Raw genomic sequence first — 26,808 nt, forward strand, 5'->3', positions numbered from 1 at the left:
TGAGTATTTCAATGATCTTTACTGAGTTTACCATCAGGTTTCCATGTGATAGAGTCTGCAGGAGTGAAAACTGGGCTTTGCTAGGTAAGAATTTCTCCATTGCTTCCAGGTAGTTTGCAGATTAAGAGGCTGTATGTCAAAGTCTATGTTATAGGGCCAAGTATTCCTGATGGTGTGGCAGGCCTTCTCACCCCTTCAGGGAGTAGTGATACATTAGGCAACTGTAGACTAGTTGATAAATCTTTGGAATCATTCTCTTTGGCTCTACAACCAATTAGTTCCACACGTCAAGGGGATGTAGCTCAGTGGAAGAGCGCATGCTTTGCATGTATGAGGTCCAGGGTTCAATCCCCTGCATCTCCATGAGCATTATCTATAGATATGGTTGGCTATATTTTAACCTTTCGGGTTGAGCTGACATTCAGACGCTGTGCATTTCTCTCACTCTTTTTGTGCCTTAATAGTGTTGCTTGCAGCTTCTCTTATTGATAGACAATGCTCAGTTTCCGTTCGGTTATACATAGGTCACAATGGTGTCGTGATTTTGAGCATGTTCCTGCCATTTCCTCACATTTCCGCTGTCGGAGTTACCACATGTCCTCATAAGTTTGTGTGTGGTTCAAATTTAAGGACTCTCTCTTTTCTATGGCATGGTGGCCAAGTGGTAAGGCGTCGGTCTCGTAAACCGAAGATCACGGGTTCGATCCCCGTTCGTGCCTTTAAGGAAAGTGGACCGAACGGTCTATAGTGTCCATTCACTACTAAAATATCTGCTTCCAATTTTGTCCTTGTACAAGAGACCTCTGTATGTGATCAAGCACTCGTCTGACTCTCAAAGAAGCAGCTGAAATGGCCTGGCGGAAAGGTGCTTACCTTTTAAATGGCAGACAACGGGAACATCTACATCCATTTCTAATGTGACCTCTACCTTTGTTTTGAGTATTTCAATGATCTTTACTGAGTTTACCATCAGGTTTCCATGTGATAGAGTCTGCAGGAGTGAAAACTGGGCTTTGCTAGGTAAGAATTTCTCCATTGCTTCCAGGTAGTTTGCAGATTAAGAGGCTGTATGTCAAAGTCTATGTTATAGGGCCAAGTATTCCTGATGGTGTGGCAGGCCTTCTCACCCCTTCAGGGATTAGTGATACATTAGGCAACTGTAGACTAGTTGATAAACCTTTGGAATCATTCTCTTTGGCTCTACAACCAATTCATTCCACATGTCAAGGGGATGTAGCTCAGTGGAAGAGCGCATGCTTTGCATGTATGAGGTCCAGGGTTCAATCCCCTGCATCTCCATGAGCATTGTCTATAGATATTGTTGGCTATATTTTAACCTTTCGGGTTGAGCTGACATTCAGACGCTGTGCATTTCTCTTACCCTTTTCGTGCCTTAATAGTGTTGCTTGCAGCTTCTCTTATTGATAGACGATGCTCAGTTTCCGTTCGGTTATACATCGGTCACAATGGTGTCGTGTTTTTGAGCATGTTCACTGCTGCTTTTAACACATGCCTTCGTAACCGAAGATCACCGGTTAGCCATTGGACCATTAAAGTGCTTTGTCAGTTTTCAATTCTGTTTTTGTTCCTTGCAAACTTGACATTCTGGCATGGCTGCTGCTGAAGTATAACTTGCTTCATGGGTTCGTCCTTTTACTGCTTCTGGTGGCCGTATTTGCTGTGCTAGACTCTTTCAGAATTCTGAAGACAACCTTACAAGTGGGGATGTAGCTCAGAGGTAGAGCGCATGCTTTGCCTGTGTGAGGAACTGTCTTCGACCCCCAGCATCTCAATGAAGCATAGCTTGTTTCCTGAATGCCATTGTTTAACACTCAGGTACTCTTGCTTCCTGTTAGGCCCCAACAACCAAAAAGTGCTCTTTCCTGGGTGAGTCCCAAACGGCTGTGACTCAACTGTGCAACTTTCTTCCAGTCACCAAGATATGGGTTGCTTCTTCTGTTCTCCTTTTGGTAGCTGCCTATGCAATGCTATTTTGGTTACAGCCTATGGACAGTGTAGAATCGGTAGAATTGGTATCAATTCACGGGTCAGAACAGTGTTGTGATTTTGAGCATGTTCCAGCCATTTCCACACACTTCCGCTGTCGGAGTTACCACATGCCCTCATAGGTTTGTGTGTGGCTCAAATTTAAGCACTCTCTCTTTTCTGTGGCATGGTGGCCAAGTGGTAAGGCGTTGGTCTCGTAAACCGAAGATCACGGGTTCGATCCTCGTTCGTGCCTTTAAGGAAAGTGGACCGAAGGGTCTATAATGTCCATTCACTACCAAAATATCTGCTTCCAATTTTGTCCTTGTACAAGAGACCTCTGTATGTGATCAAGCACTCGTCTGACTCTCAAAGAAGCAGCTGAAATGGCCTGGTGGAAAGGTGCTTACCTTTTAAATGGCAGACAACGGGAACATCTACATCCATTTCTAATGTGACCTCTACCTTTGTTTTGAGTATTTCAATGATCTTTACTGAGTTTACCATCAGGTTTCCATGTGATAGAGTCTGCAGGAGCGAAAACTGGGCTTTGCTAGGTAAGAATTTCTCCATTGCTTCCAGGTAGTTTGCAGATTAAGAGGCTGTATGTCAAAGTCTATGTTATAGGGCCAAGGATTCCTGATGGTGTGGCAGGCCTTCTCACCCCTTCAGGGAGTAGTGATACATTAGGCAACTGTAGACTAGTTGATAAATCTTTGGAATCATTCTCTTTGGCTCTACAACCAATTAGTTCCACACGTCAAGGGGATGTAGCTCAGTGGAAGAGCGCATGCTTTGCATGTATGAGGTCCAGGGTTCAATCCCCTGCATCTCCATGAGCATTATCTATAGATATGGTTGGCTATATTTTAACCTTTCGGGTTGAGCTGACATTCAGACGCTGTGCATTTCTCTCACTCTTTTTGTGCCTTAATAGTGTTGCTTGCAGCTTCTCTTATTGATAGACAATGCTCAGTTTCCGTTCGGTTATACATAGGTCACAATGGTGTCGTGATTTTGAGCATGTTCCTGCCATTTCCTCACATTTCCGCTGTCGGAGTTACCACATGTCCTCATAAGTTTGTGTGTGGTTCAAATTTAAGGACTCTCTCTTTTCTATGGCATGGTGGCCAAGTGGTAAGGCGTCGGTCTCGTAAACCGAAGATCACGGGTTCGATCCCCGTTCGTGCCTTTAAGGAAAGTGGACCGAACGGTCTATAGTGTCCATTCACTACTAAAATATCTGCTTCCAATTTTGTCCTTGTACAAGAGACCTCTGTATGTGATCAAGCACTCGTCTGACTCTCAAAGAAGCAGCTGAAATGGCCTGGCGGAAAGGTGCTTACCTTTTAAATGGCAGACAACGGGAACATCTACATCCATTTCTAATGTGACCTCTACCTTTGTTTTGAGTATTTCAATGATCTTTACTGAGTTTACCATCAGGTTTCCATGTGATAGAGTCTGCAGGAGTGAAAACTGGGCTTTGCTAGGTAAGAATTTCTCCATTGCTTCCAGGTAGTTTGCAGATTAAGAGGCTGTATGTCAAAGTCTATGTTATAGGGCCAAGTATTCCTGATGGTGTGGCAGGCCTTCTCACCCCTTCAGGGATTAGTGATACATTAGGCAACTGTAGACTAGTTGATAAACCTTTGGAATCATTCTCTTTGGCTCTACAACCAATTCATTCCACATGTCAAGGGGATGTAGCTCAGTGGAAGAGCGCATGCTTTGCATGTATGAGGTCCAGGGTTCAATCCCCTGCATCTCCATGAGCATTGTCTATAGATATTGTTGGCTATATTTTAACCTTTCGGGTTGAGCTGACATTCAGACGCTGTGCATTTCTCTTACCCTTTTCGTGCCTTAATAGTGTTGCTTGCAGCTTCTCTTATTGATAGACGATGCTCAGTTTCCGTTCGGTTATACATCGGTCACAATGGTGTCGTGTTTTTGAGCATGTTCACTGCTGCTTTTAACACATGCCTTCGTAACCGAAGATCACCGGTTAGCCATTGGACCATTAAAGTGCTTTGTCAGTTTTCAATTCTGTTTTTGTTCCTTGCAAACTTGACATTCTGGCATGGCTGCTGCTGAAGTATAACTTGCTTCATGGGTTCGTCCTTTTACTGCTTCTGGTGGCCGTATTTGCTGTGCTAGACTCTTTCAGAATTCTGAAGACAACCTTACAAGTGGGGATGTAGCTCAGAGGTAGAGCGCATGCTTTGCCTGTGTGAGGAACTGTCTTCGACCCCCAGCATCTCAATGAAGCATAGCTTGTTTCCTGAATGCCATTGTTTAACACTCAGGTACTCTTGCTTCCTGTTAGGCCCCAACAACCAAAAAGTGCTCTTTCCTGGGTGAGTCCCAAACGGCTGTGACTCAACTGTGCAACTTTCTTCCAGTCACCAAGATATGGGTTGCTTCTTCTGTTCTCCTTTTGGTAGCTGCCTATGCAATGCTATTTTGGTTACAGCCTATGGACAGTGTAGAATCGGTAGAATTGGTATCAATTCACGGGTCAGAACAGTGTTGTGATTTTGAGCATGTTCCAGCCATTTCCACACACTTCCGCTGTCGGAGTTACCACATGCCCTCATAGGTTTGTGTGTGGCTCAAATTTAAGCACTCTCTCTTTTCTATGGCATGGTGGCCAAGTGGTAAGGCGTCGGTCTCGTAAACCGAAGATCACGGGTTCGATCCCCGTTCGTGCCTTTAAGGAAAGTGGACCGAAGGGTCTATAATGTCCATTCACTACCAAAATATCTGCTTCCAATTTTGTCCTTGTACAAGAGACCTCTGTATGTGATCAAGCACTCGTCTGACTCTCAAAGAAGCAGCTGAAATGGCCTGGTGGAAAGGTGCTTACCTTTTAAATGGCAGACAACGGGAACATCTACCTCCATTTCTAATGTGACCTCTACCTTTGTTTTGAGTATTTCAATGATCTTTACTGAGTTTACCATCAGGTTTCCATGTGATAGAGTCTGCAGGAGCGAAAACTGGGCTTTGCTAGGTAAGAATTTCTCCATTGCTTCCAGGTAGTTTGCAGATTAAGAGGCTGTATGTCAAAGTCTATGTTATAGGGCCAAGGATTCCTGATGGTGTGGCAGGCCTTCTCACCCCTTCAGGGAGTAGTGATACATTAGGCAACTGTAGACTAGTTGATAAACCTTTGGAATCATTCTCTTTGGCTCTACAACCAATTAGTTCCACACGTCAAGGGGATGTAGCTCAGTGGAAGAGCGCATGCTTTGCATGTATGAGGTCCAGGGTTCAATCCCCTGCATCTCCATGAGCATTATCTATAGATATGGTTGGCTATATTTTAACCTTTCGGGTTGAGCTGACATTCAGACGCTGTGCATTTCTCTCACTCTTTTTGTGCCTTAATAGTGTTGCTTGCAGCTTCTCTTATTGATAGACAATGCTCAGTTTCCGTTCAGGTATACATAGGTCACAATGGTGTCGTGATTTTGAGCATGTTCCTGCCATTTCCTCACATTTCCGCTGTCGGAGTTACCACATGTCCTCATAAGTTTGTGTGTGGTTCAAATTTAAGGACTCTCTCTTTTCTGTGGCATGGTGGCCAAGTGGTAAGGCGTTGGTCTCGTAAACCGAAGATCACGGGTTCGATCCTCGTTCGTGCCTTTAAGGAAAGTGGACCGAAGGGTCTATAATGTCCATTCACTACCAAAATATCTGCTTCCAATTTTGTCCTTGTACAAGAGACCTCTGTATGTGATCAAGCACTCGTCTGACTCTCAAAGAAGCAGCTGAAATGGCCTGGTGGAAAGGTGCTTACCTTTTAAATGGCAGACAACGGGAACATCTACATCCATTTCTAATGTGACCTCTACCTTTGTTTTGAGTATTTCAATGATCTTTACTGAGTTTACCATCAGGTTTCCATGTGATAGAGTCTGCAGGAGCGAAAACTGGGCTTTGCTAGGTAAGAATTTCTCCATTGCTTCCAGGTAGTTTGCAGATTAAGAGGCTGTATGTCAAAGTCTATGTTATAGGGCCAAGGATTCCTGATGGTGTGGCAGGCCTTCTCACCCCTTCAGGGAGTAGTGATACATTAGGCAACTGTAGACTAGTTGATAAATCTTTGGAATCATTCTCTTTGGCTCTACAACCAATTAGTTCCACACGTCAAGGGGATGTAGCTCAGTGGAAGAGCGCATGCTTTGCATGTATGAGGTCCAGGGTTCAATCCCCTGCATCTCCATGAGCATTATCTATAGATATGGTTGGCTATATTTTAACCTTTCGGGTTGAGCTGACATTCAGACGCTGTGCATTTCTCTCACTCTTTTTGTGCCTTAATAGTGTTGCTTGCAGCTTCTCTTATTGATAGACGATGCTCAGTTTCCGTTCGGTTATACATAGGTCACAATGGTGTCGTGATTTTGAGCATGTTCCTGCCATTTCCTCACATTTCCGCTGTCGGAGTTACCACATGTCCTCATAAGTTTGTGTGTGGTTCAAATTTAAGGACTCTCTCTTTTCTATGGCATGGTGGCCAAGTGGTAAGGCGTCGGTCTCGTAAACCGAAGATCACGGGTTCGATCCCCGTTCGTGCCTTTAAGGAAAGTGGACCGAACGGTCTATAGTGTCCATTCACTACTAAAATATCTGCTTCCAATTTTGTCCTTGTACAAGAGACCTCTGTATGTGATCAAGCACTCGTCTGACTCTCAAAGAAGCAGCTGAAATGGCCTGGTGGAAAGGTGCTTACCTTTTAAATGGCAGACAACGGGAACATCTACATCCATTTCTAATGTGACCTCTACCTTTGTTTTGAGTATTTCAATGATCTTTACTGAGTTTACCATCAGGTTTCCATGTGATAGAGTCTGCAGGAGTGAAAACTGGGCTTTGCTAGGTAAGAATTTCTCCATTGCTTCCAGGTAGTTTGCAGATTAAGAGGCTGTATGTCAAAGTCTATGTTATAGGGCCAAGTATTCCTGATGGTGTGGCAGGCCTTCTCACCCCTTCAGGGATTAGTGATACATTAGGCAACTGTAGACTAGTTGATAAATCTTTGGAATCATTCTCTTTGGCTCTACAACCAATTAGTTCCACACGTCAAGGGGATGTAGCTCAGTGGAAGAGCTCATGCTTTGCATGTATGAGGTCCAGGGTTCAATCCCCTGCATCTCCATGAGCATTATCTATAGATATGGTTGGCTATATTTTAACCTTTCGGGTTGAGCTGACATTCAGACGCTGTGCATTTCTCTCACTCTTTTTGTGCCTTAATAGTGTTGCTTGCAGCTTCTCTTATTGATAGACAATGCTCAGTTTCCGTTCGGTTATACATAGGTCACAATGGTGTCGTGATTTTGAGCATGTTCCTGCCATTTCCTCACATTTCCGCTGTCGGAGTTACCACATGTCCTCATAAGTTTGTGTGTGGTTCAAATTTAAGGACTCTCTCTTTTCTATGGCATGGTGGCCAAGTGGTAAGGCGTCGGTCTCGTAAACCGAAGATCACGGGTTCGATCCCCGTTCGTGCCTTTAAGGAAAGTGGACCGAACGGTCTATAGTGTCCATTCACTACTAAAATATCTGCTTCCAATTTTGTCCTTGTACAAGAGACCTCTGTATGTGATCAAGCACTCGTCTGACTCTCAAAGAAGCAGCTGAAATGGCCTGGTGGAAAGGTGCTTACCTTTTAAATGGCAGACAACGGGAACATCTACATCCATTTCTAATGTGACCTCTACCTTTGTTTTGAGTATTTCAATGATCTTTACTGAGTTTACCATCAGGTTTCCATGTGATAGAGTCTGCAGGAGTGAAAACTGGGCTTTGCTAGGTAAGAATTTCTCCATTGCTTCCAGGTAGTTTGCAGATTAAGAGGCTGTATGTCAAAGTCTATGTTATAGGGCCAAGTATTCCTGATGGTGTGGCAGGCCTTCTCACCCCTTCAGGGATTAGTGATACATTAGGCAACTGTAGACTAGTTGATAAATCTTTGGAATCATTCTCTTTGGCTCTACAACCAATTAGTTCCACACGTCAAGGGGATGTAGCTCAGTGGAAGAGCGCATGCTTTGCATGTATGAGGTCCAGGGTTCAATCCCCTGCATCTCCATGAGCATTATCTATAGATATGGTTGGCTATATTTTAACCTTTCGGGTTGAGCTGACATTCAGACGCTGTGCATTTCTCTCACTCTTTTTGTGCCTTAATAGTGTTGCTTGCAGCTTCTCTTATTGATAGACAATGCTCAGTTTCCGTTCGGTTATACATAGGTCACAATGGTGTCGTGATTTTGAGCATGTTCCTGCCATTTCCTCACATTTCCGCTGTCGGAGTTACCACATGTCCTCATAAGTTTGTGTGTGGTTCAAATTTAAGGACTCTCTCTTTTCTATGGCATGGTGGCCAAGTGGTAAGGCGTCGGTCTCGTAAACCGAAGATCACGGGTTCGATCCCCGTTCGTGCCTTTAAGGAAAGTGGACCGAACGGTCTATAGTGTCCATTCACTACTAAAATATCTGCTTCCAATTTTGTCCTTGTACAAGAGACCTCTGTATGTGATCAAGCACTCGTCTGACTCTCAAAGAAGCAGCTGAAATGGCCTGGTGGAAAGGTGCTTACCTTTTAAATGGCAGACAACGGGAACATCTACATCCATTTCTAATGTGACCTCTACCTTTGTTTTGAGTATTTCAATGATCTTTACTGAGTTTACCATCAGGTTTCCATGTGATAGAGTCTGCAGGAGTGAAAACTGGGCTTTGCTAGGTAAGAATTTCTCCATTGCTTCCAGGTAGTTTGCAGATTAAGAGGCTGTATGTCAAAGTCTATGTTATAGGGCCAAGTATTCCTGATGGTGTGGCAGGCCTTCTCACCCCTTCAGGGATTAGTGATACATTAGGCAACTGTAGACTAGTTGATAAATCTTTGGAATCATTCTCTTTGGCTCTACAACCAATTAGTTCCACACGTCAAGGGGATGTAGCTCAGTGGAAGAGCGCATGCTTTGCATGTATGAGGTCCAGGGTTCAATCCCCTGCATCTCCATGAGCATTATCTATAGATATGGTTGGCTATATTTTAACCTTTCGGGTTGAGCTGACATTCAGACGCTGTGCATTTCTCTCACTCTTTTTGTGCCTTAATAGTGTTGCTTGCAGCTTCTCTTATTGATAGACAATGCTCAGTTTCCGTTCGGTTATACATAGGTCACAATGGTGTCGTGATTTTGAGCATGTTCCTGCCATTTCCTCACATTTCCGCTGTCGGAGTTACCACATGTCCTCATAAGTTTGTGTGTGGTTCAAATTTAAGGACTCTCTCTTTTCTATGGCATGGTGGCCAAGTGGTAAGGCGTCGGTCTCGTAAACCGAAGATCACGGGTTCGATCCCCGTTCGTGCCTTTAAGGAAAGTGGACCGAACGGTCTATAGTGTCCATTCACTACTAAAATATCTGCTTCCAATTTTGTCCTTGTACAAGAGACCTCTGTATGTGATCAAGCACTCGTCTGACTCTCAAAGAAGCAGCTGAAATGGCCTGGTGGAAAGGTGCTTACCTTTTAAATGGCAGACAACGGGAACATCTACATCCATTTCTAATGTGACCTCTACCTTTGTTTTGAGTATTTCAATGATCTTTACTGAGTTTACCATCAGGTTTCCATGTGATAGAGTCTGCAGGAGTGAAAACTGGGCTTTGCTAGGTAAGAATTTCTCCATTGCTTCCAGGTAGTTTGCAGATTAAGAGGCTGTATGTCAAAGTCTATGTTATAGGGCCAAGTATTCCTGATGGTGTGGCAGGCCTTCTCACCCCTTCAGGGATTAGTGATACATTAGGCAACTGTAGACTAGTTGATAAATCTTTGGAATCATTCTCTTTGGCTCTACAACCAATTAGTTCCACACGTCAAGGGGATGTAGCTCAGTGGAAGAGCGCATGCTTTGCATGTATGAGGTCCAGGGTTCAATCCCCTGCATCTCCATGAGCATTATCTATAGATATGGTTGGCTATATTTTAACCTTTCGGGTTGAGCTGACATTCAGACGCTGTGCATTTCTCTCACTCTTTTTGTGCCTTAATAGTGTTGCTTGCAGCTTCTCTTATTGATAGACAATGCTCAGTTTCCGTTCAGGTATACATAGGTCACAATGGTGTCGTGATTTTGAGCATGTTCCTGCCATTTCCTCACATTTCCGCTGTCGGAGTTACCACATGTCCTCATAAGTTTGTGTGTGGTTCAAATTTAAGGACTCTCTCTTTTCTATGGCATGGTGGCCAAGTGGTAAGGCGTCGGTCTCGTAAACCGAAGATCACGGGTTCGATCCCCGTTCGTGCCTTTAAGGAAAGTGGACTGAACGGTCTATAGTGTCCATTCACTACTAAAATATCTGCTTCCAATTTTGTCCTTGTACAAGAGACCTCTGTATGTGATCAAGCACTCGTCTGACTCTCAAAGAAGCAGCTGAAATGGCCTGGCGGAAAGGTGCTTACCTTTTAAATGGCAGACAACGGGAACATCTACATCCATTTCTAATGTGACCTCTACCTTTGTTTTGAGTATTTCAATGATCTTTACTGAGTTTACCATCAGGTTTCCATGTGATAGAGTCTGCAGGAGTGAAAACTGGGCTTTGCTAGGTAAGAATTTCTCCATTGCTTCCAGGTAGTTTGCAGATTAAGAGGCTGTATGTCAAAGTCTATGTTATAGGGCCAAGTATTCCTGATGGTGTGGCAGGCCTTCTCACCCCTTCAGGGATTAGTGATACATTAGGCAACTGTAGACTAGTTGATAAACCTTTGGAATCATTCTCTTTGGCTCTACAACCAATTCATTCCACATGTCAAGGGGATGTAGCTCAGTGGAAGAGCGCATGCTTTGCATGTATGAGGTCCAGGGTTTAATCCCCTGCATCTCCATGAGCATTGTCTATAGATATTGTTGGCTATATTTTAACCTTTCGGGTTGAGCTGACATTCAGACGCTGTGCATTTCTCTTACCCTTTTCGTGCCTTAATAGTGTTGCTTGCAGCTTCTCTTATTGATAGACGATGCTCAGTTTCCGTTCGGTTATACATCGGTCACAATGGTGTCGTGTTTTTGAGCATGTTCACTGCTGCTTTTAACACATGCCTTCGTAACCGAAGATCACCGGTTAGCCATTGGACCATTAAAGTGCTTTGTCAGTTTTCAATTCTGTTTTTGTTCCTTGCAAACTTGACATTCTGGCATGGCTGCTGCTGAAGTATAACTTGCTTCATGGGTTCGTCCTTTTACTGCTTCTGGTGGCCGTATTTGCTGTGCTAGACTCTTTCAGAATTCTGAAGACAACCTTACAAGTGGGGATGTAGCTCAGAGGTAGAGCGCATGCTTTGCCTGTGTGAGGAACTGTCTTCGACCCCCAGCATCTCAATGAAGCATAGCTTGTTTCCTGAATGCCATTGTTTAACACTCAGGTACTCTTGCTTCCTGTTAGGCCCCAACAACCAAAAAGTGCTCTTTCCTGGGTGAGTCCCAAACGGCTGTGACTCAACTGTGCAACTTTCTTCCAGTCACCAAGATATGGGTTGCTTCTTCTGTTCTCCTTTTGGTAGCTGCCTATGCAATGCTATTTTGGTTACAGCCTATGGACAGTGTAGAATCGGTAGAATTGGTATCAATTCACGGGTCAGAACAGTGTTGTGATTTTGAGCATGTTCCAGCCATTTCCACACACTTCCGCTGTCGGAGTTACCACATGCCCTCATAGGTTTGTGTGTGGTTCAAATTTAAGCACTCTCTCTTTTCTATGGCATGGTGGCCAAGTGGTAAGGCGTCGGTCTCGTAAACCGAAGATCACGGGTTCGATCCTCGTTCGTGCCTTTAAGGAAAGTGGACCGAAGGGTCTATAATGTCCATTCACTACCAAAATATCTGCTTCCAATTTTGTCCTTGTACAAGAGACCTCTGTATGTGATCAAGCACTCGTCTGACTCTCAAAGAAGCAGCTGAAATGGCCTGGTGGAAAGGTGCTTACCTTTTAAATGGCAGACAACGGGAACATCTACATCCATTTCTAATGTGACCTCTACCTTTGTTTTGAGTATTTCAATGATCTTTACTGAGTTTACCATCAGGTTTCCATGTGATAGAGTCTGCAGGAGCGAAAACTGGGCTTTGCTAGGTAAGAATTTCTCCATTGCTTCCAGGTAGTTTGCAGATTAAGAGGCTGTATGTCAAAGTCTATGTTATAGGGCCAAGGATTCCTGATGGTGTGGCAGGCCTTCTCACCCCTTCAGGGAGTAGTGATACATTAGGCAACTGTAGACTAGTTGATAAATCTTTGGAATCATTCTCTTTGGCTCTACAACCAATTAGTTCCACACGTCAAGGGGATGTAGCTCAGTGGAAGAGCGCATGCTTTGCATGTATGAGGTCCAGGGTTCAATCCCCTGCATCTCCATGAGCATTATCTATAGATATGGTTGGCTATATTTTAACCTTTCGGGTTGAGCTGACATTCAGACGCTGTGCATTTCTCTCACTCTTTTTGTGCCTTAATAGTGTTGCTTGCAGCTTCTCTTATTGATAGACGATGCTCAGTTTCCGTTCGGTTATACATAGGTCACAATGGTGTCGTGATTTTGAGCATGTTCCTGCCATTTCCTCACATTTCCGCTGTCGGAGTTACCACATGTCCTCATAAGTTTGTGTGTGGTTCAAATTTAAGGACTCTCTCTTTTCTATGGCATGGTGGCCAAGTGGTAAGGCGTCGGTCTCGTAAACCGAAGATCACGGGTTCGATCCCCGTTCGTGCCTTTAAGGAAAGTGGACCGAACGGTCTATAGTGTCCATTCACTACTAAAATATCTGCTTCCAATTTTGTCCTTGTACAAGAGACCTCTGTATGTGATCAAGCACTCGTCTGACTCTCAAAGAAGCAGCTGAAATGGCCTGGTGGAAAGGTGCTTACCTTTTAAATGGCAGACAACGGGAACATCTACATCCATTTCTAATGTGACCTCTACCTTTGTTTTGAGTATTTCAATGATCTTTACTGAGTTTACCATCAGGTTTCCATGTGATAGAGTCTGCAGGAGTGAAAACTGGGCTTTGCTAGGTAAGAATTTCTCCATTGCTTCCAGGTAGTTTGCAGATTAAGAGGCTGTATGTCAAAGTCTATGTTATAGGGCCAAGTATTCCTGATGGTGTGGCAGGCCTTCTCACCCCTTCAGGGATTAGTGATACATTAGGCAACTGTAGACTAGTTGATAAATCTTTGGAATCATTCTCTTTGGCTCTACAACCAATTAGTTCCACACGTCAAGGGGATGTAGCTCAGTGGAAGAGCGCATGCTTTGCATGTATGAGGTCCAGGGTTCAATCCCCTGCATCTCCATGAGCATTATCTATAGATATGGTTGGCTATATTTTAACCTTTCGGGTTGAGCTGACATTCAGACGCTGTGCATTTCTCTCACTCTTTTTGTGCCTTAATAGTGTTGCTTGCAGCTTCTCTTATTGATAGACAATGCTCAGTTTCCGTTCGGTTATACATAGGTCACAATGGTGTCGTGATTTTGAGCATGTTCCTGCCATTTCCTCACATTTCCGCTGTCGGAGTTACCACATGTCCTCATAAGTTTGTGTGTGGTTCAAATTTAAGGACTCTCTCTTTTCTATGGCATGGTGGCCAAGTGGTAAGGCGTCGGTCTCGTAAACCGAAGATCACGGGTTCGATCCCCGTTCGTGCCTTTAAGTATAGTGGACTGAACGGTCTATAGTGTCCATTCACTACTAAAATATCTGCTTCCAATTTTGTCCTTGTACAAGAGACCTCTGTATGTGATCAAGCACTCGTCTGACTCTCAAAGAAGCAGCTGAAATGGCCTGGCGGAAAGGTGCTTACCTTTTAAATGGCAGACAACGGGAACATCTACATCCATTTCTAATGTGACCTCTACCTTTGTTTTGAGTATTTCAATGATCTTTACTGAGTTTACCATCAGGTTTCCATGTGATAGAGTCTGCAGGAGTGAAAACTGGGCTTTGCTAGGTAAGAATTTCTCCATTGCTTCCAGGTAGTTTGCAGATTAAGAGGCTGTATGTCAAAGTCTATGTTATAGGGCCAAGTATTCCTGATGGTGTGGCAGGCCTTCTCACCCCTTCAGGGATTAGTGATACATTAGGCAACTGTAGACTAGTTGATAAACCTTTGGAATCATTCTCTTTGGCTCTACAACCAATTCATTCCACATGTCAAGGGGATGTAGCTCAGTGGAAGAGCGCATGCTTTGCATGTATGAGGTCCAGGGTTTAATCCCCTGCATCTCCATGAGCATTGTCTATAGATATTGTTGGCTATATTTTAACCTTTCGGGTTGAGCTGACATTCAGACGCTGTGCATTTCTCTTACCCTTTTCGTGCCTTAATAGTGTTGCTTGCAGCTTCTCTTATTGATAGACGATGCTCAGTTTCCGTTCGGTTATACATCGGTCACAATGGTGTCGTGTTTTTGAGCATGTTCACTGCTGCTTTTAACACATGCCTTCGTAACCGAAGATCACCGGTTAGCCATTGGACCATTAAAGTGCTTTGTCAGTTTTCAATTCTGTTTTTGTTCCTTGCAAACTTGACATTCTGGCATGGCTGCTGCTGAAGTATAACTTGCTTCATGGGTTCGTCCTTTTACTGCTTCTGGTGGCCGTATTTGCTGTGCTAGACTCTTTCAGAATTCTGAAGACAACCTTACAAGTGGGGATGTAGCTCAGAGGTAGAGCGCATGCTTTGCCTGTGTGAGGAACTGTCTTCGACCCCCAGCATCTCAATGAAGCATAGCTTGTTTCCTGAATGCCATTGTTTAACACTCAGGTACTCTTGCTTCCTGTTAGGCCCCAACAACCAAAAAGTGCTCTTTCCTGGGTGAGTCCCAAACGGCTGTGACTCAACTGTGCAACTTTCTTCCAGTCACCAAGATATGGGTTGCTTCTTCTGTTCTCCTTTTGGTAGCTGCCTATGCAATGCTATTTTGGTTACAGCCTATGGACAGTGTAGAATCGGTAGAATTGGTATCAATTCACGGGTCAGAACAGTGTTGTGATTTTGAGCATGTTCCAGCCATTTCCACACACTTCCGCTGTCGGAGTTACCACATGCCCTCATAGGTTTGTGTGTGGTTCAAATTTAAGCACTCTCTCTTTTCTGTGGCATGGTGGCCAAGTGGTAAGGCGTTGGTCTCGTAAACCGAAGATCACGGGTTCGATCCTCGTTCGTGCCTTTAAGGAAAGTGGACCGAAGGGTCTATAATGTCCATTCACTACCAAAATATCTGCTTCCAATTTTGTCCTTGTACAAGAGACCTCTGTATGTGATCAAGCACTCGTCTGACTCTCAAAGAAGCAGCTGAAATGGCCTGGTGGAAAGGTGCTTACCTTTTAAATGGCAGACAACGGGAACATCTACATCCATTTCTAATGTGACCTCTACCTTTGTTTTGAGTATTTCAATGATCTTTACTGAGTTTACCATCAGGTTTCCATGTGATAGAGTCTGCAGGAGCGAAAACTGGGCTTTGCTAGGTAAGAATTTCTCCATTGCTTCCAGGTAGTTTGCAGATTAAGAGGCTGTATGTCAAAGTCTATGTTATAGGGCCAAGGATTCCTGATGGTGTGGCAGGCCTTCTCACCCCTTCAGGGAGTAGTGATACATTAGGCAACTGTAGACTAGTTGATAAATCTTTGGAATCATTCTCTTTGGCTCTACAACCAATTAGTTCCACACGTCAAGGGGATGTAGCTCAGTGGAAGAGCGCATGCTTTGCATGTATGAGGTCCAGGGTTCAATCCCCTGCATCTCCATGAGCATTATCTATAGATATGGTTGGCTATATTTTAACCTTTCGGGTTGAGCTGACATTCAGACGCTGTGCATTTCTCTCACTCTTTTTGTGCCTTAATAGTGTTGCTTGCAGCTTCTCTTATTGATAGACGATGCTCAGTTTCCGTTCGGTTATACATAGGTCACAATGGTGTCGTGATTTTGAGCATGTTCCTGCCATTTCCTCACATTTCCGCTGTCGGAGTTACCACATGTCCTCATAAGTTTGTGTGTGGTTCAAATTTAAGGACTCTCTCTTTTCTATGGCATGGTGGCCAAGTGGTAAGGCGTCGGTCTCGTAAACCGAAGATCACGGGTTCGATCCCCGTTCGTGCCTTTAAGGAAAGTGGACCGAACGGTCTATAGTGTCCATTCACTACTAAAATATCTGCTTCCAATTTTGTCCTTGTACAAGAGACCTCTGTATGTGATCAAGCACTCGTCTGACTCTCAAAGAAGCAGCTGAAATGGCCTGGCGGAAAGGTGCTTACCTTTTAAATGGCAGACAACGGGAACATCTACATCCATTTCTAATGTGACCTCTACCTTTGTTTTGAGTATTTCAATGATCTTTACTGAGTTTACCATCAGGTTTCCATGTGATAGAGTCTGCAGGAGTGAAAACTGGGCTTTGCTAGGTAAGAATTTCTCCATTGCTTCCAGGTAGGTTGCAGATTAAGAGGCTGTATGTCAAAGTCTATGTTATAGGGCCAAGTATTCCTGATGGTGTGGCAGGCCTTCTCACCCCTTCAGGGAGTAGTGATACATTAGGCAACTGTAGACTAGTTGATAAACCTTTGGAATCATTCTCTTTGGCTCTACAACCAATTAGTTCCACATGTCAAGGGGATGTAGCTCAGTGGAAGAGCGCATGCTTTGCATGTATGAGGTCCAGGGTTCAATCCCCTGCATCTCCATGAGCATTGTCTATAGATATTGTTGGCTATATTTTAACCTTTCGGGTTGAGCTGACATTCAGACGCTGTGCATTTCTCTTACCCTTTTCGTGCCTTAATAGTGTTGCTTGCAGCTTCTCTTATTGATAGACGATGCTCAGTTTCCGTTCGGTTATACATAGGTCACAATGGTGTCGTGATTTTGAGCATGTTCCTGCCATTTCCTCACATTTCCGCTGTCGGAGTTACCACATGTCCTCATAAGTTTGTGTGTGGTTCAAATTTAAGGACTCTCTCTTTTCTATGGCATGGTGGCCAAGTGGTAAGGCGTCGGTCTCGTAAACCGAAGATCACGGGTTCGATCCCCGTTCGTGCCTTTAAGGAAAGTGGACCGAACGGTCTATAGTGTCCATTCACTACTAAAATATCTGCTTCCAATTTTGTCCTTGTACAAGAGACCTCTGTATGTGATCAAGCACTCGTCTGACTCTCAAAGAAGCAGCTGAAATGGCCTGGTGGAAAGGTGCTTACCTTTTAAATGGCAGACAACGGGAACATCTACATCCATTTCTAATGTGACCTCTACCTTTGTTTTGAGTATTTCAATGATCTTTACTGAGTTTACCATCAGGTTTCCATGTGATAGAGTCTGCAGGAGTGAAAACTGGGCTTTGCTAGGTAAGAATTTCTCCATTGCTTCCAGGTAGTTTGCAGATTAAGAGGCTGTATGTCAAAGTCTATGTTATAGGGCCAAGTATTCCTGATGGTGTGGCAGGCCTTCTCACCCCTTCAGGGATTAGTGATACATTAGGCAACTGTAGACTAGTTGATAAACCTTTGGAATCATTCTCTTTGGCTCTACAACCAATTCATTCCACATGTCAAGGGGATGTAGCTCAGTGGAAGAGCGCATGCTTTGCATGTATGAGGTCCAGGGTTTAATCCCCTGCATCTCCATGAGCATTGTCTATAGATATTGTTGGCTATATTTTAACCTTTCGGGTTGAGCTGACATTCAGACGCTGTGCATTTCTCTTACCCTTTTCGTGCCTTAATAGTGTTGCTTGCAGCTTCTCTTATTGATAGACGATGCTCAGTTTCCGTTCGGTTATACATCGGTCACAATGGTGTCGTGTTTTTGAGCATGTTCACTGCTGCTTTTAACACATGCCTTCGTAACCGAAGATCACCGGTTAGCCATTGGACCATTAAAGTGCTTTGTCAGTTTTCAATTCTGTTTTTGTTCCTTGCAAACTTGACATTCTGGCATGGCTGCTGCTGAAGTATAACTTGCTTCATGGGTTCGTCCTTTTACTGCTTCTGGTGGCCGTATTTGCTGTGCTAGACTCTTTCAGAATTCTGAAGACAACCTTACAAGTGGGGATGTAGCTCAGAGGTAGAGCGCATGCTTTGCCTGTGTGAGGAACTGTCTTCGACCCCCAGCATCTCAATGAAGCATAGCTTGTTTCCTGAATGCCATTGTTTAACACTCAGGTACTCTTGCTTCCTGTTAGGCCCCAACAACCAAAAAGTGCTCTTTCCTGGGTGAGTCCCAAACGGCTGTGACTCAACTGTGCAACTTTCTTCCAGTCACCAAGATATGGGTTGCTTCTTCTGTTCTCCTTTTGGTAGCTGCCTATGCAATGCTATTTTGGTTACAGCCTATGGACAGTGTAGAATCGGTAGAATTGGTATCAATTCACGGGTCAGAACAGTGTTGTGATTTTGAGCATGTTCCAGCCATTTCCACACACTTCCGCTGTCGGAGTTACCACATGCCCTCATAGGTTTGTGTGTGGTTCAAATTTAAGCACTCTCTCTTTTCTGTGGCATGGTGGCCAAGTGGTAAGGCGTTGGTCTCGTAAACCGAAGATCACGGGTTCGATCCTCGTTCGTGCCTTTAAGGAAAGTGGACCGAAGGGTCTATAATGTCCATTCACTACCAAAATATCTGCTTCCAATTTTGTCCTTGTACAAGAGACCTCTGTATGTGATCAAGCACTCGTCTGACTCTCAAAGAAGCAGCTGAAATGGCCTGGTGGAAAGGTGCTTACCTTTTAAATGGCAGACAACGGGAACATCTACATCCATTTCTAATGTGACCTCTACCTTTGTTTTGAGTATTTCAATGATCTTTACTGAGTTTACCATCAGGTTTCCATGTGATAGAGTCTGCAGGAGCGAAAACTGGGCTTTGCTAGGTAAGAATTTCTCCATTGCTTCCAGGTAGTTTGCAGATTAAGAGGCTGTATGTCAAAGTCTATGTTATAGGGCCAAGGATTCCTGATGGTGTGGCAGGCCTTCTCACCCCTTCAGGGAGTAGTGATACATTAGGCAACTGTAGACTAGTTGATAAATCTTTGGAATCATTCTCTTTGGCTCTACAACCAATTAGTTCCACACGTCAAGGGGATGTAGCTCAGTGGAAGAGCGCATGCTTTGCATGTATGAGGTCCAGGGTTCAATCCCCTGCATCTCCATGAGCATTATCTATAGATATGGTTGGCTATATTTTAACCTTTCGGGTTGAGCTGACATTCAGACGCTGTGCATTTCTCTCACTCTTTTTGTGCCTTAATAGTGTTGCTTGCAGCTTCTCTTATTGATAGACGATGCTCAGTTTCCGTTCGGTTATACATAGGTCACAATGGTGTCGTGATTTTGAGCATGTTCCTGCCATTTCCTCACATTTCCGCTGTCGGAGTTACCACATGTCCTCATAAGTTTGTGTGTGGTTCAAATTTAAGGACTCTCTCTTTTCTATGGCATGGTGGCCAAGTGGTAAGGCGTCGGTCTCGTAAACCGAAGATCACGGGTTCGATCCCCGTTCGTGCCTTTAAGGAAAGTGGACCGAACGGTCTATAGTGTCCATTCACTACTAAAATATCTGCTTCCAATTTTGTCCTTGTACAAGAGACCTCTGTATGTGATCAAGCACTCGTCTGACTCTCAAAGAAGCAGCTGAAATGGCCTGGCGGAAAGGTGCTTACCTTTTAAATGGCAGACAACGGGAACATCTACATCCATTTCTAATGTGACCTCTACCTTTGTTTTGAGTATTTCAATGATCTTTACTGAGTTTACCATCAGGTTTCCATGTGATAGAGTCTGCAGGAGTGAAAACTGGGCTTTGCTAGGTAAGAATTTCTCCATTGCTTCCAGGTAGGTTGCAGATTAAGAGGCTGTATGTCAAAGTCTATGTTATAGGGCCAAGTATTCCTGATGGTGTGGCAGGCCTTCTCACCCCTTCAGGGAGTAGTGATACATTAGGCAACTGTAGACTAGTTGATAAACCTTTGGAATCATTCTCTTTGGCTCTACAACCAATTAGTTCCACATGTCAAGGGGATGTAGCTCAGTGGAAGAGCGCATGCTTTGCATGTATGAGGTCCAGGGTTCAATCCCCTGCATCTCCATGAGCATTGTCTATAGATATTGTTGGCTATATTTTAACCTTTCGGGTTGAGCTGACATTCAGACGCTGTGCATTTCTCTTACCCTTTTCGTGCCTTAATAGTGTTGCTTGCAGCTTCTCTTATTGATAGACGATGCTCAGTTTCCGTTCGGTTATACATCGGTCACAATGGTGTCGTGTTTTTGAGCATGTTCACTGCTGCTTTTAACACATGCCTTCGTAACCGAAGATCACCGGTTAGCCATTGGACCATTAAAGTGCTTTGTCAGTTTTCAATTCTGTTTTTGTTCCTTGCAAACTTGACATTCTGGCATGGCTGCTGCTGAAGTATAACTTGCTTCATGGGTTCGTCCTTTTACTGCTTCTGGTGGCCGTATTTGCTATGCTAGACTCTTTCAGAATTCTGAAGACAACCTTACAAGTGGGGATGTAGCTCAGAGGTAGAGCGCATGCTTTGCCTGTGTGAGGAACTGTCTTCGACCCCCAGCATCTCAATGAAGCATAGCTTGTTTCCTGAATGCCATTGTTTAACACTCAGGTACTCTTGCTTCCTGTTAGGCCCCAACAACCAAAAAGTGCTCTTTCCTGGGTGAGTCCCAAACGGCTGTGACTCAACTGTGCAACTTTCTTCCAGTCACCAAGATATGGGTTGCTTCTTCTGTTCTCCTTTTGGTAGCTGCCTATGCAATGCTATTTTGGTTACAGCCTATGGACAGTGTAGAATCGGTAGAATTGGTATCAATTCACGGGTCAGAACAGTGTTGTGATTTTGAGCATGTTCCAGCCATTTCCACACACTTCCGCTGTCGGAGTTACCACATGCCCTCATAGGTTTGTGTGTGGTTCAAATTTAAGCACTCTCTCTTTTCTGTGGCATGGTGGCCAAGTGGTAAGGCGTTGGTCTCGTAAACCGAAGATCACGGGTTCGATCCTCGTTCGTGCCTTTAAGGAAAGTGGACCGAAGGGTCTATAATGTCCATTCACTACCAAAATATCTGCTTCCAATTTTGTCCTTGTACAAGAGACCTCTGTATGTGATCAAGCACTCGTCTGACTCTCAAAGAAGCAGCTGAAATGGCCTGGTGGAAAGGTGCTTACCTTTTAAATGGCAGACAACGGGAACATCTACATCCATTTCTAATGTGACCTCTACCTTTGTTTTGAGTATTTCAATGATCTTTACTGAGTTTACCATCAGGTTTCCATGTGATAGAGTCTGCAGGAGCGAAAACTGGGCTTTGCTAGGTAAGAATTTCTCCATTGCTTCCAGGTAGTTTGCAGATTAAGAGGCTGTATGTCAAAGTCTATGTTATAGGGCCAAGGATTCCTGATGGTGTGGCAGGCCTTCTCACCCCTTCAGGGAGTAGTGATACATTAGGCAACTGTAGACTAGTTGATAAATCTTTGGAATCATTCTCTTTGGCTCTACAACCAATTAGTTCCACACGTCAAGGGGATGTAGCTCAGTGGAAGAGCGCATGCTTTGCATGTATGAGGTCCAGGGTTCAATCCCCTGCATCTCCATGAGCATTATCTATAGATATGGTTGGCTATATTTTAACCTTTCGGGTTGAGCTGACATTCAGACGCTCTGCATTTCTCTCACTCTTTTTGTGCCTTAATAGTGTTGCTTGCAGCTTCTCTTATTGATAGACGATGCTCAGTTTCCGTTCGGTTATACATAGGTCACAATGGTGTCGTGATTTTGAGCATGTTCCTGCCATTTCCTCACATTTCCGCTGTCGGAGTTACCACATGTCCTCATAAGTTTGTGTGTGGTTCAAATTTAAGGACTCTCTCTTTTCTATGGCATGGTGGCCAAGTGGTATGGCGTCGGTCTCGTAAACCGAAGATCACGTGTTCGATCCCTGTTCGTGCCTTTAAGGAAAGTGGACCGAACGGTCTATAGTGTCCATTCACTACTAAAATATCTGCTTCCAATTTTGTCCTTGTACAAGAGACCTCTGTATGTGATCAAGCACTCGTCTGACTCTCAAAGAAGCAGCTGAAATGGCCTGGCGGAAAGGTGCTTACCTTTTAAATGGCAGACAACGGGAACATCTACATCCATTTCTAAAGTGACCTCTACCTTTGTTTTGAGTATTTCAATGATCTTTACTGAGTTTACCATCAGGTTTCCATGTGATAGAGTCTGCAGGAGTGAAAACTGGGCTTTGCTAGGTAAGAATTTCTCCATTGCTTCCAGGTAGGTTGCAGATTAAGAGGCTGTATGTCAAAGTCTATGTTATAGGGCCAAGTATTCCTGATGGTGTGGCAGGCCTTCTCACCCCTTCAGGGAGTAGTGATACATTAGGCAACTGTAGACTAGTTGATAAACCTTTGGAATCATTCTCTTTGGCTCTACAACCAATTAGTTCCACATGTCAAGGGGATGTAGCTCAGTGGAAGAGCGCATGCTTTGCATGTATGAGGTCCAGGGTTCAATCCCCTGCATCTCCATGAGCATTGTCTATAGATATTGTTGGCTATATTTTAACCTTTCGGGTTGAGCTGACATTCAGACGCTGTGCATTTCTCTTACCCTTTTCGTGCCTTAATAGTGTTGCTTGCAGCTTCTCTTATTGATAGACGATGCTCAGTTTCCGTTCGGTTATACATCGGTCACAATGGTGTCGTGTTTTTGAGCATGTTCACTGCTGCTTTTAACACATGCCTTCGTAACCGAAGATCACCGGTTAGCCATTGGACCATTAAAGTGCTTTGTCAGTTTTCAATTCTGTTTTTGTTCCTTGCAAACTTGACATTCTGGCATGGCTGCTGCTGAAGTATAACTTGCTTCATGGGTTCGTCCTTTTACTGCTTCTGGTGGCCGTATTTGCTGTGCTAGACTCTTTCAGAATTCTGAAGACAACCTTACAAGTGGGGATGTAGCTCAGAGGTAGAGCGCATGCTTGCCTGTGTGCGGAACTGTCTTCGACCCCCAGCATCTCAATGAAGCATAGCTTGTTTCCTGAATGCCATTGTTTAACACTCAGGTACTCTTGCTTCCTGTTAGGCCCCAACAACCAAAAAGTGCTCTTTCCTGGGTGAGTCCCAAACGGCTGTGACTCAACTGTGCAACTTTCTTCCAGTCACCAAGATATGGGTTGCTTCTTCTGTTCTCCTTTTGGTAGCTGCCTATGCAATGCTATTTTGGTTACAGCCTATGGACAGTGTAGAATCGGTAGAATTAGTATCAATTCACGGGTCAGAACAGTGTTGTGATTTTGAGCATGTTCCAGCCATTTCCACACACTTCCGCTGTCGGAGTTACTACATGCCCTCATAGGTTTGTGTGTGGTTCAAATTTAAGCACTCTCTCTTTTCTATGGCATGGTGGCCAAGTGGTAAGGCGTCGGTCTTGTAAACCGAAGATCACGGGTTCGATCCCCGTTCGTGCCTTTAAGGAAAGTGGACCGAAGGGTCTATAATGTCCATTCACTACCAAAATATCTGCTTCCAATTTTGTCCTTGTACAAGAGACCTCTGTATGTGATCAAGCACTCGTCTGACTCTCAAAGAAGCAGCTGAAATGGCCTGGTGGAAAGGTGCTTACCTTTTAAATGGCAGACAACGGGAACATCTACATCCATTTCTAATGTGACCTCTACCTTTGTTTTGAGTATTTCAATGATCTTTACTGAGTTTACCATCAGGTTTCCATGTGATAGAGTCTGCAGGAGCGAAAACTGGGCTTTGCTAGGTAAGAATTTCTCCATTGCTTCCAGGTAGTTTGCAGATTAAGAGGCTGTATGTCAAAGTCATATGTTATAGGGCCAAGTATTCCTGATGGTGTGGCAGGCCTTCTCACCCCTTCAGGGATTAGTGATACATTAGGCAACTGTAGACTAGTTGATAAACCTTTGGAATCATTCTCTTTGGCTCTACAACCAATTCATTCCACATGTCAAGGGGATGTAGCTCAGTGGAAGAGCGCATGCTTTGCATGTTGAGGTCCAGGGTTCAATCCCCTGCATCTCCATGAGCATTGTCTATAGATATTGTTGGCTATATTTTAACCTTTCGGGTTGAGCTGACATTCAGACGCTGTGCATTTCTCTTACCCTTTTCGTGCCTTAATAGTGTTGCTTGCAGCTTCTCTTATTGATAGACGATGCTCAGTTTCCGTTCGGTTATACATCGGTCACAATGGTGTCGTGTTTTTGAGCATGTTCACTGCTGCTTTTAACACATGCCTTCGTAACCGAAGATCACCGGTTAGCCATTGGACCATTAAAGTGCTTTGTCAGTTTTCAATTCTGTTTTTGTTCCTTGCAAACTTGACATTCTGGCATGGCTGCTGCTGAAGTATAACTTGCTTCATGGGTTCGTCCTTTTACTGCTTCTGGTGGCCGTATTTGCTGTGCTAGACTCTTTCAGAATTCTGAAGACAACCTTACAAGTGGGGATGTAGCTCAGAGGTAGAGCGCATGCTTTGCCTGTGTGAGGAACTGTCTTCGACCCCCAGCATCTCAATGAAGCATAGCTTGTTTCCTGAATGCCATTGTTTAACACTCAGGTACTCTTGCTTCCTGTTAGGCCCCAACAACCAAAAAGTGCTCTTTCCTGGGTGAGTCCCAAACGGCTGTGACTCAACTGTGCAACTTTCTTCCAGTCACCAAGATATGGGTTGCTTCTTCTGTTCTCCTTTTGGTAGCTGCCTATGCAATGCTATTTTGGTTACAGCCTATGGACAGTGTAGAATCGGTAGAATTGGTATCAATTCACGGGTCAGAACAGTGTTGTGATTTTGAGCATGTTCCAGCCATTTCCACACACTTCCGCTGTCGGAGTTACCACATGCCCTCATAGGTTTGTGTGTGGTTCAAATTTAAGCACTCTCTCTTTTCTGTGGCATGGTGGCCAAGTGGTAAGGCGTTGGTCTCGTAAACCGAAGATCACGGGTTCGATCCTCGTTCGTGCCTTTAAGGAAAGTGGACCGAAGGGTCTATAATGTCCATTCACTACCAAAATATCTGCTTCCAATTTTGTCCTTGTACAAGAGACCTCTGTATGTGATCAAGCACTCGTCTGACTCTCAAAGAAGCAGCTGAAATGGCCTGGTGGAAAGGTGCTTACCTTTTAAATGGCAGACAACGGGAACATCTACATCCATTTCTAATGTGACCTCTACCTTTGTTTTGAGTATTTCAATGATCTTTACTGAGTTTACCATCAGGTTTCCATGTGATAGAGTCTGCAGGAGCGAAAACTGGGCTTTGCTAGGTAAGAATTTCTCCATTGCTTCCAGGTAGTTTGCAGATTAAGAGGCTGTATGTCAAAGTCTATGTTATAGGGCCAAGGATTCCTGATGGTGTGGCAGGCCTTCTCACCCCTTCAGGGATTAGTGATACATTAGGCAACTGTAGACTAGTTGATAAATCTTTGGAATCATTCTCTTTGGCTCTACAACCAATTAGTTCCACACGTCAAGGGGATGTAGCTCAGTGGAAGAGCGCATGCTTTGCATGTATGAGGTCCAGGGTTCAATCCCCTGCATCTCCATGAGCATTATCTATAGATATGGTTGGCTATATTTTAACCTTTCGGGTTGAGCTGACATTCAGACGCTGTGCATTTCTCTCACTCTTTTTGTGCCTTAATAGTGTTGCTTGCAGCTTCTCTTATTGATAGACGATGCTCAGTTTCCGTTCGGTTATACATAGGTCACAATGGTGTCGTGATTTTGAGCATGTTCCTGCCATTTCCTCACATTTCCGCTGTCGGAGTTACCACATGTCCTCATAAGTTTGTGTGTGGTTCAAATTTAAGGACTCTCTCTTTTCTATGGCATGGTGGCCAAGTGGTAAGGCGTCGGTCTCGTAAACCGAAGATCACGGGTTCGATCCCCGTTCGTGCCTTTAAGGAAAGTGGACCGAACGGTCTATAGTGTCCATTCACTACTAAAATATCTGCTTCCAATTTTGTCCTTGTACAAGAGACCTCTGTATGTGATCAAGCACTCGTCTGACTCTCAAAGAAGCAGCTGAAATGGCCTGGTGGAAAGGTGCTTACCTTTTAAATGGCAGACAACGGGAACATCTACATCCATTTCTAATGTGACCTCTACCTTTGTTTTGAGTATTTCAATGATCTTTACTGAGTTTACCATCAGGTTTCCATGTGATAGAGTCTGCAGGAGTGAAAACTGGGCTTTGCTAGGTAAGAATTTCTCCATTGCTTCCAGGTAGTTTGCAGATTAAGAGGCTGTATGTCAAAGTCTATGTTATAGGGCCAAGTATTCCTGATGGTGTGGCAGGCCTTCTCACCCCTTCAGGGATTAGTGATACATTAGGCAACTGTAGACTAGTTGATAAATCTTTGGAATCATTCTCTTTGGCTCTACAACCAATTAGTTCCACATGTCAAGGGGATGTAGCTCAGTGGAAGAGCGCATGCTTTGCATGTATGAGGTCCAGGGTTCAATCCCCTGCATCTCCATGAGCATTATCTATAGATATGGTTGGCTATATTTTAACCTTTCGGGTTGAGCTGACATTCAGACGCTGTGCATTTCTCTCACTCTTTTTGTGCCTTAATAGTGTTGCTTGCAGCTTCTCTTATTGATAGACGATGCTCAGTTTCCGTTCGGTTATACATAGGTCACAATGGTGTCGTGATTTTGAGCATGTTCCTGCCATTTCCTCACATTTCCGCTGTCGG

General features: G+C 44.1%; 1 protein-coding gene and 45 non-coding genes across 46 annotated transcripts in view; 45 read left to right on the plus strand and 1 right to left on the minus strand.

Annotated features, from left to right (window-relative positions):
• The window catches only part of LOC143512591 (ninjurin-1), a 300,728-nt gene that overhangs the window by 123,283 nt on the left and 150,637 nt on the right, over positions 1-26,808 (minus strand). The window lies entirely within an intron of this gene.
• On the plus strand, positions 292-363 carry trnaa-ugc (transfer RNA alanine (anticodon UGC)). Its single transcript has one exon. It is a non-coding gene; the product is annotated as a tRNA-Ala (tRNA).
• On the plus strand, positions 648-719 carry trnat-cgu (transfer RNA threonine (anticodon CGU)). The gene has a single exon. It is a non-coding gene; the product is annotated as a tRNA-Thr (tRNA).
• trnaa-ugc (transfer RNA alanine (anticodon UGC)) lies at positions 1,228-1,299 on the plus strand. The gene has a single exon. It is a non-coding gene; the product is annotated as a tRNA-Ala (tRNA).
• Positions 2,171-2,242, plus strand: trnat-cgu (transfer RNA threonine (anticodon CGU)). Its single transcript has one exon. It is a non-coding gene; the product is annotated as a tRNA-Thr (tRNA).
• trnaa-ugc (transfer RNA alanine (anticodon UGC)) lies at positions 2,751-2,822 on the plus strand. The gene has a single exon. It is a non-coding gene; the product is annotated as a tRNA-Ala (tRNA).
• On the plus strand, positions 3,107-3,178 carry trnat-cgu (transfer RNA threonine (anticodon CGU)). The gene has a single exon. It is a non-coding gene; the product is annotated as a tRNA-Thr (tRNA).
• On the plus strand, positions 3,687-3,758 carry trnaa-ugc (transfer RNA alanine (anticodon UGC)). Its single transcript has one exon. It is a non-coding gene; the product is annotated as a tRNA-Ala (tRNA).
• Positions 4,630-4,701, plus strand: trnat-cgu (transfer RNA threonine (anticodon CGU)). The gene has a single exon. It is a non-coding gene; the product is annotated as a tRNA-Thr (tRNA).
• Positions 5,210-5,281, plus strand: trnaa-ugc (transfer RNA alanine (anticodon UGC)). Its single transcript has one exon. It is a non-coding gene; the product is annotated as a tRNA-Ala (tRNA).
• On the plus strand, positions 5,566-5,637 carry trnat-cgu (transfer RNA threonine (anticodon CGU)). The gene has a single exon. It is a non-coding gene; the product is annotated as a tRNA-Thr (tRNA).
• Positions 6,146-6,217, plus strand: trnaa-ugc (transfer RNA alanine (anticodon UGC)). The gene has a single exon. It is a non-coding gene; the product is annotated as a tRNA-Ala (tRNA).
• trnat-cgu (transfer RNA threonine (anticodon CGU)) lies at positions 6,502-6,573 on the plus strand. The gene has a single exon. It is a non-coding gene; the product is annotated as a tRNA-Thr (tRNA).
• trnaa-ugc (transfer RNA alanine (anticodon UGC)) lies at positions 7,082-7,153 on the plus strand. The gene has a single exon. It is a non-coding gene; the product is annotated as a tRNA-Ala (tRNA).
• On the plus strand, positions 7,438-7,509 carry trnat-cgu (transfer RNA threonine (anticodon CGU)). Its single transcript has one exon. It is a non-coding gene; the product is annotated as a tRNA-Thr (tRNA).
• On the plus strand, positions 8,018-8,089 carry trnaa-ugc (transfer RNA alanine (anticodon UGC)). Its single transcript has one exon. It is a non-coding gene; the product is annotated as a tRNA-Ala (tRNA).
• trnat-cgu (transfer RNA threonine (anticodon CGU)) lies at positions 8,374-8,445 on the plus strand. Its single transcript has one exon. It is a non-coding gene; the product is annotated as a tRNA-Thr (tRNA).
• trnaa-ugc (transfer RNA alanine (anticodon UGC)) lies at positions 8,954-9,025 on the plus strand. The gene has a single exon. It is a non-coding gene; the product is annotated as a tRNA-Ala (tRNA).
• Positions 9,310-9,381, plus strand: trnat-cgu (transfer RNA threonine (anticodon CGU)). Its single transcript has one exon. It is a non-coding gene; the product is annotated as a tRNA-Thr (tRNA).
• trnaa-ugc (transfer RNA alanine (anticodon UGC)) lies at positions 9,890-9,961 on the plus strand. Its single transcript has one exon. It is a non-coding gene; the product is annotated as a tRNA-Ala (tRNA).
• trnat-cgu (transfer RNA threonine (anticodon CGU)) lies at positions 10,246-10,317 on the plus strand. The gene has a single exon. It is a non-coding gene; the product is annotated as a tRNA-Thr (tRNA).
• On the plus strand, positions 10,826-10,897 carry trnaa-ugc (transfer RNA alanine (anticodon UGC)). Its single transcript has one exon. It is a non-coding gene; the product is annotated as a tRNA-Ala (tRNA).
• trnat-cgu (transfer RNA threonine (anticodon CGU)) lies at positions 11,769-11,840 on the plus strand. The gene has a single exon. It is a non-coding gene; the product is annotated as a tRNA-Thr (tRNA).
• On the plus strand, positions 12,349-12,420 carry trnaa-ugc (transfer RNA alanine (anticodon UGC)). Its single transcript has one exon. It is a non-coding gene; the product is annotated as a tRNA-Ala (tRNA).
• Positions 12,705-12,776, plus strand: trnat-cgu (transfer RNA threonine (anticodon CGU)). The gene has a single exon. It is a non-coding gene; the product is annotated as a tRNA-Thr (tRNA).
• Positions 13,285-13,356, plus strand: trnaa-ugc (transfer RNA alanine (anticodon UGC)). Its single transcript has one exon. It is a non-coding gene; the product is annotated as a tRNA-Ala (tRNA).
• On the plus strand, positions 13,641-13,712 carry trnat-cgu (transfer RNA threonine (anticodon CGU)). The gene has a single exon. It is a non-coding gene; the product is annotated as a tRNA-Thr (tRNA).
• On the plus strand, positions 14,221-14,292 carry trnaa-ugc (transfer RNA alanine (anticodon UGC)). The gene has a single exon. It is a non-coding gene; the product is annotated as a tRNA-Ala (tRNA).
• Positions 15,164-15,235, plus strand: trnat-cgu (transfer RNA threonine (anticodon CGU)). The gene has a single exon. It is a non-coding gene; the product is annotated as a tRNA-Thr (tRNA).
• On the plus strand, positions 15,744-15,815 carry trnaa-ugc (transfer RNA alanine (anticodon UGC)). Its single transcript has one exon. It is a non-coding gene; the product is annotated as a tRNA-Ala (tRNA).
• trnat-cgu (transfer RNA threonine (anticodon CGU)) lies at positions 16,100-16,171 on the plus strand. The gene has a single exon. It is a non-coding gene; the product is annotated as a tRNA-Thr (tRNA).
• trnaa-ugc (transfer RNA alanine (anticodon UGC)) lies at positions 16,680-16,751 on the plus strand. The gene has a single exon. It is a non-coding gene; the product is annotated as a tRNA-Ala (tRNA).
• trnat-cgu (transfer RNA threonine (anticodon CGU)) lies at positions 17,036-17,107 on the plus strand. The gene has a single exon. It is a non-coding gene; the product is annotated as a tRNA-Thr (tRNA).
• Positions 17,616-17,687, plus strand: trnaa-ugc (transfer RNA alanine (anticodon UGC)). The gene has a single exon. It is a non-coding gene; the product is annotated as a tRNA-Ala (tRNA).
• Positions 18,559-18,630, plus strand: trnat-cgu (transfer RNA threonine (anticodon CGU)). Its single transcript has one exon. It is a non-coding gene; the product is annotated as a tRNA-Thr (tRNA).
• Positions 19,139-19,210, plus strand: trnaa-ugc (transfer RNA alanine (anticodon UGC)). The gene has a single exon. It is a non-coding gene; the product is annotated as a tRNA-Ala (tRNA).
• Positions 19,495-19,566, plus strand: trnat-cgu (transfer RNA threonine (anticodon CGU)). Its single transcript has one exon. It is a non-coding gene; the product is annotated as a tRNA-Thr (tRNA).
• On the plus strand, positions 20,075-20,146 carry trnaa-ugc (transfer RNA alanine (anticodon UGC)). The gene has a single exon. It is a non-coding gene; the product is annotated as a tRNA-Ala (tRNA).
• On the plus strand, positions 21,018-21,089 carry trnat-cgu (transfer RNA threonine (anticodon CGU)). Its single transcript has one exon. It is a non-coding gene; the product is annotated as a tRNA-Thr (tRNA).
• On the plus strand, positions 21,598-21,669 carry trnaa-ugc (transfer RNA alanine (anticodon UGC)). The gene has a single exon. It is a non-coding gene; the product is annotated as a tRNA-Ala (tRNA).
• trnaa-ugc (transfer RNA alanine (anticodon UGC)) lies at positions 22,534-22,605 on the plus strand. The gene has a single exon. It is a non-coding gene; the product is annotated as a tRNA-Ala (tRNA).
• Positions 23,476-23,547, plus strand: trnat-ugu (transfer RNA threonine (anticodon UGU)). The gene has a single exon. It is a non-coding gene; the product is annotated as a tRNA-Thr (tRNA).
• trnat-cgu (transfer RNA threonine (anticodon CGU)) lies at positions 24,999-25,070 on the plus strand. The gene has a single exon. It is a non-coding gene; the product is annotated as a tRNA-Thr (tRNA).
• trnaa-ugc (transfer RNA alanine (anticodon UGC)) lies at positions 25,579-25,650 on the plus strand. Its single transcript has one exon. It is a non-coding gene; the product is annotated as a tRNA-Ala (tRNA).
• On the plus strand, positions 25,935-26,006 carry trnat-cgu (transfer RNA threonine (anticodon CGU)). The gene has a single exon. It is a non-coding gene; the product is annotated as a tRNA-Thr (tRNA).
• trnaa-ugc (transfer RNA alanine (anticodon UGC)) lies at positions 26,515-26,586 on the plus strand. The gene has a single exon. It is a non-coding gene; the product is annotated as a tRNA-Ala (tRNA).

The sequence above is a fragment of the Brachyhypopomus gauderio genome, chromosome 4 (assembly GCF_052324685.1).
Source record: "Brachyhypopomus gauderio isolate BG-103 chromosome 4, BGAUD_0.2, whole genome shotgun sequence".
Taxonomy (NCBI): Eukaryota; Metazoa; Chordata; class Actinopteri; order Gymnotiformes; family Hypopomidae; genus Brachyhypopomus; species Brachyhypopomus gauderio.